A 10,908-nucleotide genomic window follows, 5' to 3' on the forward strand; every position below is an offset into this window, starting at 1 on the left:
GCATGTGGGGGAAGGGACCCAGAGCCACAGGTCACGGCACAGCCCGAAAGCAACAGAGGGGGAAATCCAGAGGGCCAGGTGGGCCGCCGGGGGGCCGGAGCCACGGCGCCCTGGGAAGGCGTGCGGGAAACCCAGGGTCTCAGGACAGGGCTTGGGGGTCGCGGTCGGGTCGGGTCACTGCACGTGTGAGAGTCCCGTCAGAGGAAGCGGTGAGGCCACCCCCGGCTCGGGCTTCACGCGGTCAGGTCAAGGTCACCGGGCCCAAGCTCCAAACTGGGCGGGGTTTGGCAAGGCCGGCCCCTCGGTGAGCCCTGGGGACTCCTGGATAAGCTGGAACACAGGGGCAGAGAACGAGCCGAGCCGGGGAAAACAGACCGGGCAGGCGCCTCCTGGGGAGGCCGGCGTCCACCGGAACCGGTAACTTAGGATTTGCTACGGCTCTCCTTCGGTTCAGCCTTGCCCGCGTCCTGCTTGGCCAGTAGTAAAACCAGGCATCCGTTTCCTGTTGCTTCTACAATGCTTACCACAAACTTCGTGGATTAAAACAGCACCAATCGAGTCCCGCAAAGCTCTGGAGGTCAGAAGTCTAAAATCAGAGTGTGGGTGGGGCCGCATTCCTTCCAGAAGCTCTCGGGGGCAACCTGTTTCTTTGTCTTCTCCGGCAGTTAGGGGCACCTGGCGTCCTTGGCTCGCGGCCCCCTCATCTTCGAGGCCCGCAGCACAGCACCTCTTCTCCTTCCCTCACCCTCCTCCCTCCCTCTTTCCTTGCAAGGACCCCCGTGATCGCATTTAGGGCCCATCTGGATAATCCAGGACAAGTCTTCTCGGAGACCCTCAACTGAATCACATAACGCAAAGTCCTTTTTGCCATGTAAGGGAACATATTCACCGGCTCCAGGGAATAGGATGTGGGCCTCTTTGGGGAGAGCGGAACAGAGAAAGCAGGGGGAGTGTCTCTCAGCTCCAATACTGGGACCTGAGAGCGGGCTTGGCAGGAAAACCCAAGGGGCCTCCGTCATCACAGCCAGAGCACAGCCCCAAGGACAGGGAAGCCTGATACCAAAGTCACGGAAGGGGACAGCAGGCGGGGAGCTGTATAGAACTGACAGATGGCTCGTGGTTTAGCCAACACATAGCCTCTGTTTTCCAACCTAGAAAACATTCCGGAAGGGTGCCTCAACCCACTGGGCCGTCATCTCTCCAGACATCATGGTGACGGGAGTAATATCCCGTGTGAGGAAGGGGCTAGAATCCTCCCAGCATTTAGAGCCATGACACCCGTTTGCATGCTCTGAGGTCCAGAACATGTGGCTCCAGACGTAAAGAATGAGATTCATGCCAAGAGTTGACGCGATCGGCCGAGCTGCACGTCAGTTCGGGATAAACCCGCTGGCATGTGGATCCGCGCTCCTGAGTAGCCTCGATGCTGAGATGTTGTGCCTGTCTACACTCCTGTTGCTGGTTTATTCAGTTGCAAGGACCCGGCCGTAGCTCCGTGCAGACCTTTGACCTGCCCCTCCCCCCCCTCCCCCCGCCATCATCCGGGGCCTCTTTTTCCACCCAGTTCTGCCAGAGAGAGCTGTTGCCAAAGGGCATCACAACGGACTGTCCCAGGACCGCAGGGCAGCACGAGAATCTAACCAGTAGGGGTGACGTGTTCTGAAATACAACAGCGGCACGAAGAGGGGGCAGGTCCAGGAAGCAGGAGGGCTCCCAAGTCAGCCTTGGGCAATCCACCTGAGCCATTCCCATGCCTGGGATCTCATTTGAAGTGTAAAGTTCAATCCTTTCCAGCACATCTGCAGAGTTGTGCAACCCTCATCACGGTCGTTTCCAGAACATTTTCGTCACGCCCAGAGACAGCCTTCCGCCATCCACTCCCCTGTCTCCCTGTCTCCCCCATGACCCCCCCCTCCGCCCCCCAGCCCTGGGCCACCACTAATCTACTTTCCGTCCCTGTGGGTTTGCCCATTCTGGACGTTTCGTCTAGCCGGGATCTCACGGTATGGGGGGCCTTTTGCGTCCGGCTTCTTTTACTTAACAGAATGTTTTCAAGGCTCATCTGCGTCGCTGCAGGTGTCACTGTTCGTTCCTTTTCCAGCTGAATGATATTCCACAGTACGAGAGACCACACTGTGTCTCCTGCTCACGCGTTGAAGGGCACGTACGCGTCTCTACCTCTTGGCTGTTGACAAGAGCGCCACAGCCCCTCCTTCCGGAGTTCTGCTTTCTCACAAAGGGATGGGGTCCCTTCCACATGGACGCAGTGCTCAGGCGGTGCCATCGGTGACCCCTTCTCTGTCTCCCTAGGCAGGAGCTGCAGGGAGCACCCCAGCTCCCCATGGAGCACCCCAAAGCTTGCAGCTCTTGGAAACTGTGGCCAGCATTGCCCTGCTTAGTGTATGGTCGGAGGACACACGGGGCCCTGTTCCCGCCACCGACGGCCTGGGCATCAGTCCAGATCGCCTGTAGACCCACCCAGTCTTCTCAGGAGACCTGACCGTGACCCCGGTGTCACTGGCCCTGAGGGCCCACAGGACAGAGTATTAAGGTCTGCAAACTCAAGAACTGGTTTTGTAACCCCCCCAATCAAAACATCATGATTTATGCTCCCGGGTGCAGTGCCCACACCCAAACGCTATCATTATAAGATTCTTGGAGCAAATCTTTCCCTCCCTTGGAGCAGAGTAATGTAAAATTCTCACTTGTGCTTTCTTTTCCTGGGCCAAATCCACTGAAATCAATGTATTACTTCTTCTGCTCCCTTGCTGGGAGATCGGTGTTCGTCTTGCCGAAAACTGCCTTACCCAGCCCACTGGGAATGAGCGCTGGCAGGTGAAAGGGGAGAAACAGCTCGCGGTGTGCAAAGTACAGACTGCAACACGCACACATGCACACACAGACACGCACACACGTCCACGGGCGTGCACACACACACACACGCACGTGTGTGGCACGGATTTGTCTGTCTGGCCCCCCAGAGACCCTTGGGCAGTGGGTCCTGAGGACCATCGATGAAGTGACCCAGCAGGTCATAGCCACTAGGGTATTTTAGCCCCACAGATGGAACCACGCAGGGAGAAAAACCAAAGTCACGTGGGCCAGAGATTCGAAAGTGGGGGGTGCGGAACAGTCTGGAAGGAAATCAGTGGAAAAGTAGGGTAGTTAAAACGGGCTGGCCGCTGCAGCAGGACAGGGGCGCAGACTGGGGAAAGACCTTGCAAGGAAATCTAAGTGCCGGGGAATGTGAAATGTCAGCGGGGGTGGTAAAGCAGACACCAGAGACAACCACCAAGGCGCCTTGGGCGTGCGCTGGGAGGCGGCCACACCTGCCGGAAGGAGCACGGCCACAGGGACGGAGACCCGAGAGAGGAAAGGGGGGCTCCTGCAAGAAACCAGTGCTGCCAGGAGCCAGGGGGTCCATGCAAAGACTGGAACATAAGAGAGGGAGGGGGCCTTGGGACCCCACCGTCCGAGGGCACCTGCTATTCACCCAGAAGCCAGAGCAGGCCTCACAACGGAAGTGGTCTGCACGTTCACGTGCACTGGCTGCTGTCCTGTAAGCCTGGGGCACAGGCGAGGACCAGGCTCAGACAAGGACTTGCCTGTGGGAGGGGCCCTGTCCCCCGGGGCGCAGGTGGGGACCCTGGCTCAGACAGGGACTTACCTAGGCTTACTCATGACTGCAGACCCCGGATGGACCTGGGGCTCCTGGCTGCAGACCCCAGCCCACAGGCTGGGCAGCTGGAAGGGGCGGGCCGGGAACTGCCAGGGGGACAGCTCCCCAATACCCACCTGCCCCGGCCGTGCTCTGTGCCGCCGTCCAGCAGAGGCCCCGGCCCTGGGGTCGCCAGGAGCCGGCAGCCCACGGGGAAGACTAGTCTTGGGCGAGGCCAGGGCATCAGGTTTTGGGAAAGCTCCTGGGCGATTCTAATCACTGCCAGGGCGAGGCCCAGAACTGCGGCCCCGAGGCCTCCACTCCCACTGGCTTGGGCGGGGCTGCTTCTGGAGGTGCTCGGCAGGCTCCTGGCCGGCTGTGCGCTCGTTTTTTTAAACGTGTGAACTCCATAAATCAGCGACATCTGGTCATTCTGTAGGACTCTGTGTTTTAAAATGAGCTCCCAAACTGAAGGCCCGGGTGGTTAGCCTGAAGCAGGGCAGGTGAGGACGAGGAAGCAAGGACGAGGCCAGAGGCCCACGCCGGCGGCCCTCCAGGGGAGAGGAAGGCAGGTTCGGGGTGAGCCACTCCCACGAAGGCACCGCACCTACCTGTCAGGTTATGCCAGTCCCGGGAACGCCCAAGAGCAGAGAGCTTCTCCCCTGCATCCGTGCTGGGCAAGCTGTGAGGTCTAATTTGTTCCGGGCAGGATGGGATGGCTGGACATAGAGGCAGCCCCCAGTGCTCACCCGCCACCAAGACAGGGGACCCCGGAGGAGAACCTGAGGCCGGGGACTACCTCCCTGGACCTCACCTCTCAAATCCCCACCCCTGGGGCATGGCCCGACCAGAGCATCCCCTGGAAAACTCTGGATCAACTTGGCCTCCAGGTCCCTGAAGCCCTGGAAGAGTGTTAACCCCCAGAGACTGGGAAGGAGAGCCTCTCTGAGGATGAAAAGCCCAGCTGTGCCTGGTCAGGCTGCACTTTGAAAGAAGCCATCCAATTTGCCCACAAACACCATAAGTGAGTCAACCACACTTCAGTGAGTGCCCATGGGGCTCACGGCTCTGGCCCTGCCCTTCTTTGAAGCCAAGGGGCCCCTCCCACTTAGAACAGGGCCAGATTTTCCTTTTTTTTTTCTTTTTTTTTTTTTAAATTTTTTAACACATATTTGTTTTTGAGAGATGGAGAGACAGAGCACAAGTGGGGAGGGGCAGAGAGAGAAGGAGACAGAATCCGAAGCAGGCTTCAGGCTTCGAGCTCTCAGCACAGAGCCCAATGCGGGGCTCGAACTCACAAACCGTGAGATCATGACCTGAGCCGAAGTTGGACACTCAACCAACTGAGCCACTCAGGCACCCCTCCTTTTTTTTTTCTTAATGTTGATTCATTTATTTTTGAGAGAGAGAGAGAGAGAGAGAAAGAGTGAGGGCGAGGGGCAGGGAGAGAATCCCAAGCAGGCTTCTCACCAGCAGCCCAGAGCCCAAAGCAGGGCTCGAACTCACAAACCGTGAGATCATGACCTGAGCAGAAATCAAGATCCCCCACCAGCCTCCCCCAGATTTTCCATTGTTATACACAGTGAGCCTCTGCGACGCCACGGGGAGCAGTACAGCCAACCCTCTGGATGCCTTTGGGCTCTCCTTGGCCCCGCACCCCATCCGGGGCTTGCACGTGCTGGGGGTGGGTGGGGAGTCAGCGCCTGGACCACCCGCAGGGGTGGTGTGAGCCCTGCTCGCCTCTCCTCCTTCTCCCCACTCGCTTCTCCAAACCGCCAAACTCCAACTGACTTCCAAAGTTACTCATTTTATAGAGAAATATGTGGAAATGCCGACAAGGATTAAAGTGGAGAGAAAGCCAAGAAACCAGAACGCGAGGAAAGGAAAAGCTACCTCTCGTTCCTGGCAACAGCTCTCTCACTGCTTCGGCGGAGCGCGGGGCTGCCTGGGTGTCAAAGGCTCCTCTGTGGGGCAACTGAGGCTGCTCACCAGGGCTTCCCTTTCCCTCAGGGACCGTGAAAAAGTCATGTCGTGAATGTGGGAAAGGAAGGGTGCCCCACTGATCTGAGTTTACCGGAGCCATATAATTCAACGGTTCTGTGATCCCACAGAGATCACAGAGAACTGTGTTCTCCTACAAACACAGAAAAGGTGTTTGTAGTCACCAAGTGTATACTCATGTACTTTTTTTAGCCTCTGTATTAAGAAGTCTTCATGCGATCTTGAACCACAGAAAAGGTTAGGATTAGGTACCACCGAATATAGTAAAGATCTGACAACAGAAAAGTTGGATTCTCGCCCATGGGAGAAGTCTGAAAGCCAGCATTCCAGGGCACATGCGGCAACCTCATGAGGTCATCAGAACACCATGCTTCTTTTTTTCCGTTCTGCTTCTCTCCTCCAAGTCCCCTCTTGAAACAAGATGGCTGCCGGAGCTCCGGCCATGACATCCCCATTCCAGGCAAGGGAAAGAAAGAAGCAGGGGGATGGAGAACAGTTCCCCCTCCCTTTGAAGGAGACTTCCCAGAACTCCTGAGACAAATTTCCACGGATATCTCTTGGCAGAACATCACAAGGGAATCAAGAGTCTGGAAGGGGCAGTCCTTTAACTGGTACCTTGCCACTCCGAGTACCGTCAGACTCCCGTTACTGAGAAGGAAGGGGAGGGTGGGTGTCGGGTGGGTTCCAGCAGTCTCACACGGGCACTTAGTCCCCTGTCGAAAAGCAAGTCTATAGGCGGCCATCGTGGCATTTCTCTTCCTGTACTTCCGTGGCTAACCTAGGGAGGGAGTCAGTCGTAGTTGGTGATGATAGCACTGTCCCCAAGGTAGATGAGGGGGGGTGGCAAAAGCCAGAGCAGGTGGGGAGAAGCATTGCAGGGTGTGCCTTTCTTTTTCGCTTTTCACTTTCTGCATCCACGGCCCCATCCGTTGACTGGTCGGTGGTGACCAGGCGTGTACCAGCACTCACTCCGTGCAGGTAGCCCTGACCTTGAAGCTTCCAGCATCCGTAGGACCTTTCATTGATGCCAAATGCTTGGGGCCAGGTGGCACCAGGACCAGTGTCTGCAAAGACATCAGAGCGGAGGAGGGAGAAGCCAAGTGCTGGACGGGGTTGGCCCACGCCCCGAGACCTGGCCTCGTGACCTCTCCCTCTGAATCACCTTCCCACGAGAAGGTCCCTGCTTCAAACCTGTCACCAACGGCCTCACCGCAGGGCAGAGAGGGCTTTGCCCAGAAGACCGGAGGCAGGCAGCGCTCTCCCCAGCCTCTCCTATCCTTGGAGCAGAGAGTCCTGGAGGCAAAGGCCTAACTTCTGACTCTGACGCTGTCCAGACCCGCATGCACTGGGCTCCCCGTCTGAAACCTGAGCAAACCTAGAAGGGCTCAAGCTGTCTCCATCTCCAAAGGCCTCTGACTTGTTCTTGAGAACCCAGAGGACCTGATCGGCTAACCAGCCTTGCGGGATACAACCGTGCCCTTGGAACCCAGGAGGCCCACAGCTGGCGCGTCCCACTGGGGCCCTGTCCCCGCCGCGCCCACAGCAAAGGCCCAGACGTGCAGCTCACAGCACGTCGGTCTTCCTCAGCCATGTGCAGACAGTTATTCGGCAAAATGTGAGCTACGCGAAGAGTATTATTGAGAGAGGACTCTTTTCTTGCCTCTTCTTAAAATGTTTATAAATTCATACGCTTCAAAAAAACCCATAAACACTATCTCACTTTGCAAGAGGCTAAGAAACACGCGTGTCCTGCAATTTCTGGCTGATTAAAGAACAGCTTGACCCGATACATGGAAATCTTAAGGCGCTTACAGGGCCTGGAAAGAGGCACAGAAACCAATCTGAGCACAGACTAAAAATACCTCCCGGGTTTCGGTGGCAATGAGTAACACCACTGGCTCGTCTGAGCTCAGACAATTATTATATGAAAAAGGATTTAAGTCTGCACAGTTAAAATGGTAAAAAGATGTTTAACAATGAATAAGGAGACAAAAATAACCCAAGGAGTCATGCCCCACACACCCTTGCGCACAGGACGTCCGTCACGTCTGGAAACAGAGGTTGAGAACAGAGAGTGTCGCCAAGGACAGCCTCAGCCGCGAGACGTATGAGCGACACCACCTGTGTGCCCAGAGTTTATGGTCACCCCGCAGGCCCAGTAAGTGAAGGGGGGTGTGGAGGCGGAGGCATGGAAGAAGTCCAAGTTCTACAGACTATGGGCATTTTCTCAAAACGTTTCAACTCTCAACTCAAACCACCCTGCGGTACTGGGGGAGGGGGGCGCCCACGTCTCTCGGGCCCCCTGGCTTAGTCTTCCGGGAAGACCCCTTTCTGTCCTTAACCCAGCAGGACTAGAATTCTCTTCAGATGGCCCCGGTGCTCAGACCTCTGCTCCCTCAACCCTACCTGGGAGGCTCTTGAAGAACAAAGGCTTCTCTCCTCCAGGCTAAAAGCCACATGCCATGGCCGTGGGCCAAAGGAAAGATTCGCTGGCCACCAGCCGTGCCACCCGCTGTTAATGAGCAAGAGAGGGGAAGCCTGGGGCGGAGCGGGGGACGCCCCTCTGATCTCTGCTGCGTGTAGGCAAGAAGGAGCTGCCAACATTTCTCCTGGTGTGGTTGTAACAATAGCAACTCACATTCACTCAGCCTCTCCGTGGGCCGAGCGCAGCGCGAAGTGCTTTTTCATGTGTTGTTGTCAAAATATTAAAAATAATCACCCAACAGTTAGGCTCTTTCCCCTACGTAAACCGCAAAACCCTTGACGCTCACATCACATATCGTCTGGATATCATCCTGCCTTCTCTCTTCCCCAGACACGCGCACGCGCACGCGCACAGTCTTGCTGTCCTAATTTCTTTCCTTGAGTTCTTGAGCCAATTTTAATGAGGATGCCACCCCCATCAGTCCCCGAAAACAAATTTCAAGGTCACCAGTGACAACCCCATTCTTCCATGCAGTGCTCAGTTCTTAGCTGGCCTCTCTTTCTTTCTTTCAAGATTTTATTTATTTGTTTGTTTGTTTTCATGGTTTTATTAATTTTTGAGAGGGAGAGGGACAGAGTGCAAGCGGAAGGGAGGGGCAAAGGAAGAGGGAGACAGAATAGGAAGCAGCTCCAGGCTCTGAGCTGTCAGCACAGAGCCCGACGCGGGGCTGGAACCCACGAACTTCGAGATCATGACCCGAGCCAAAGTTGGAGGCTTAACCGACGGAGCCACGCCCAACGTGGGGCTTGAACTTACAACCCTGAGATCAAGAGTCACATGCTCTACTGACTGAACCAGACGCCCCAGTTGGCCTCTTGCTTGACTCTGCAGCACTGGGCGTTGTGGATCACTCCCACCTTCTCGAGCAATTTGTTACTGACCACATCTGGCCCATAGGATGACTTACCAGGGATTAGCAAAACCCAACACTCTGGGCAGAGGCAGTTCCGTGAGCATCTAGCCCACGAGCAGAACGAGGCAGCCCCCTTCCCCTGGAGCCTTTATGCAGTACGCAGACTACACAACAGTACAGGGCAGTTCCGCAGGGCTACAGGCTGAAGAGCCGTCCGACTGTGAGAAGTCAGAGGCACAGAACAGGGAACCGGAACAGACCCCGGAAGAGGCAGTTGGGAACGGAACGAGGTTCCTAGAGGAAAGAAGCAGAAAGGAGAAGGAGAGACGCATGTCCTCCAATGGGGTAGGAGCCTTCCACTGATCCCCCACCAAGAATCCGAGCCAGGGCTTCTGTGAGGGCGTATTCTGATTTTTAGGAAATACGCACTGAGGTATTTTGGAGCAAGGCTCATGACGTATGCAATGTACTCTCGAATAATTCAGATCCATATGTGGACCCATGCAGAGCAGTGTAGCAGAAGTTCTAGCAGACAGGGCAGGGGGTCTGGGGTCTCGGGCACACGGGAAACCTCGTACTCTTCCTGTAACTTCCAGCTTCCCTGCGAGGTTCAAGTGACTTCCATCTAAAACGCTATTTTAGAAGAGAAACTAAGGGCAAAACCATGGAGACGGAAAAAAGATCAGTGGTTGCTAGGGTTTGGGGAGACCAGCGAGATGAACAGGCAGAGCACAGAGGAGTTTTCGGGCCGTGAAGCTGGTCTGTACCATTTTTTTAAATGTTTATTTATTTTTGAGAGCAAGAGAGAGAGAGGGGCAGAGCACGAGCAGGGGAGGGGCAGAGAGAGCGGGAGCACAGAGTCCGACGCGGGGCTCGAACTCGGGAACTGCGAGATCATGACCTGAGCTGAAGTTGGCCGCTTAACCAACTGAGACCCCCCGCCCGGCACCCCTGATCTGTACCATTTATAATGGCGGATGCGCGGCGTCACGCCCTCGTCCAGACCCACGGAACGAGCAACACCGAGCGAGCCCCACTGTCAGCCGTGGGCTCTGGGTGCCGAGGGTGCGTCAGTGGGGGCTCAAGTACCATAGCAGGTGCACCTCTCTGGTGGGGAGGGGTGACCCCGATGGGCCTTTCTTCCCACGTGTGGCTGGGGCTGGGCAGTGTCGAGGAGCGTGGGCAAAGACTCAAACCCACGGGGAGACTCAGCAGGCACAGCACCCTCCCCACCCCACCCCCACACACAATCACAGCCACCTTGCTCCCCACCCCCACCGCGGGGGGCTCCGTGGTGGGGCCCGTGGGGGATCTCCCGATGGAGGTAGCATCCCAAGTAACGTTTTGTTTCAAGGGGTATAAATATCGCAGCATCGGTCAAAGTTTTGACTCTTCGCTTCAGAACTACTCTCCCGAACCAGCGACTGATCTCACCATTCACATTTCTGCTCAGAGAAATATTCCGGAGAAAACAAGTCTCCGTAAGCAAGCCTCGCCAAAAATACCGTTTCCTAATATCTTCGTGGGTAGAAAAAGAAAGAGTCCTGTACTAAAGGTTCAGCAGAGAGTCTTAAGAATGATCCTTGCGTGAAGGAAGACGGAGAGGCATGAAAAGATTCGTCACCTCTTAGTTTTAAAGAAAGCCTGTAGGGGTGCCTGGGTGGCTCAGTCGGTTAAGCGTCCGACTTCGGCTCAGGTCATGATCTCTCGGCTCAGGTCGTGATCTCACGGTTCGTGAGTTCGAGCCCCGCGTCGGGCTCTGTGCTGACGGCTGGGAGCCTGGAGCCTGCTTTGGATTCTGTGTCTCCCTCTCTCTCTGCCCTCCCCTGCTTGTGCTCTGTCTTTCTCTCTCTCTCAAGAATAAATAAAACACTAAAAAAAAAAAAAAAATTTAAAGAGAGCCTGTGGGTT

This window comes from Panthera onca, chromosome C2 (genome assembly GCF_046562875.1).
Source record: "Panthera onca isolate mPanOnc1 chromosome C2, mPanOnc1 haplotype 2, whole genome shotgun sequence".
Taxonomy (NCBI): Eukaryota; Metazoa; Chordata; class Mammalia; order Carnivora; family Felidae; genus Panthera; species Panthera onca.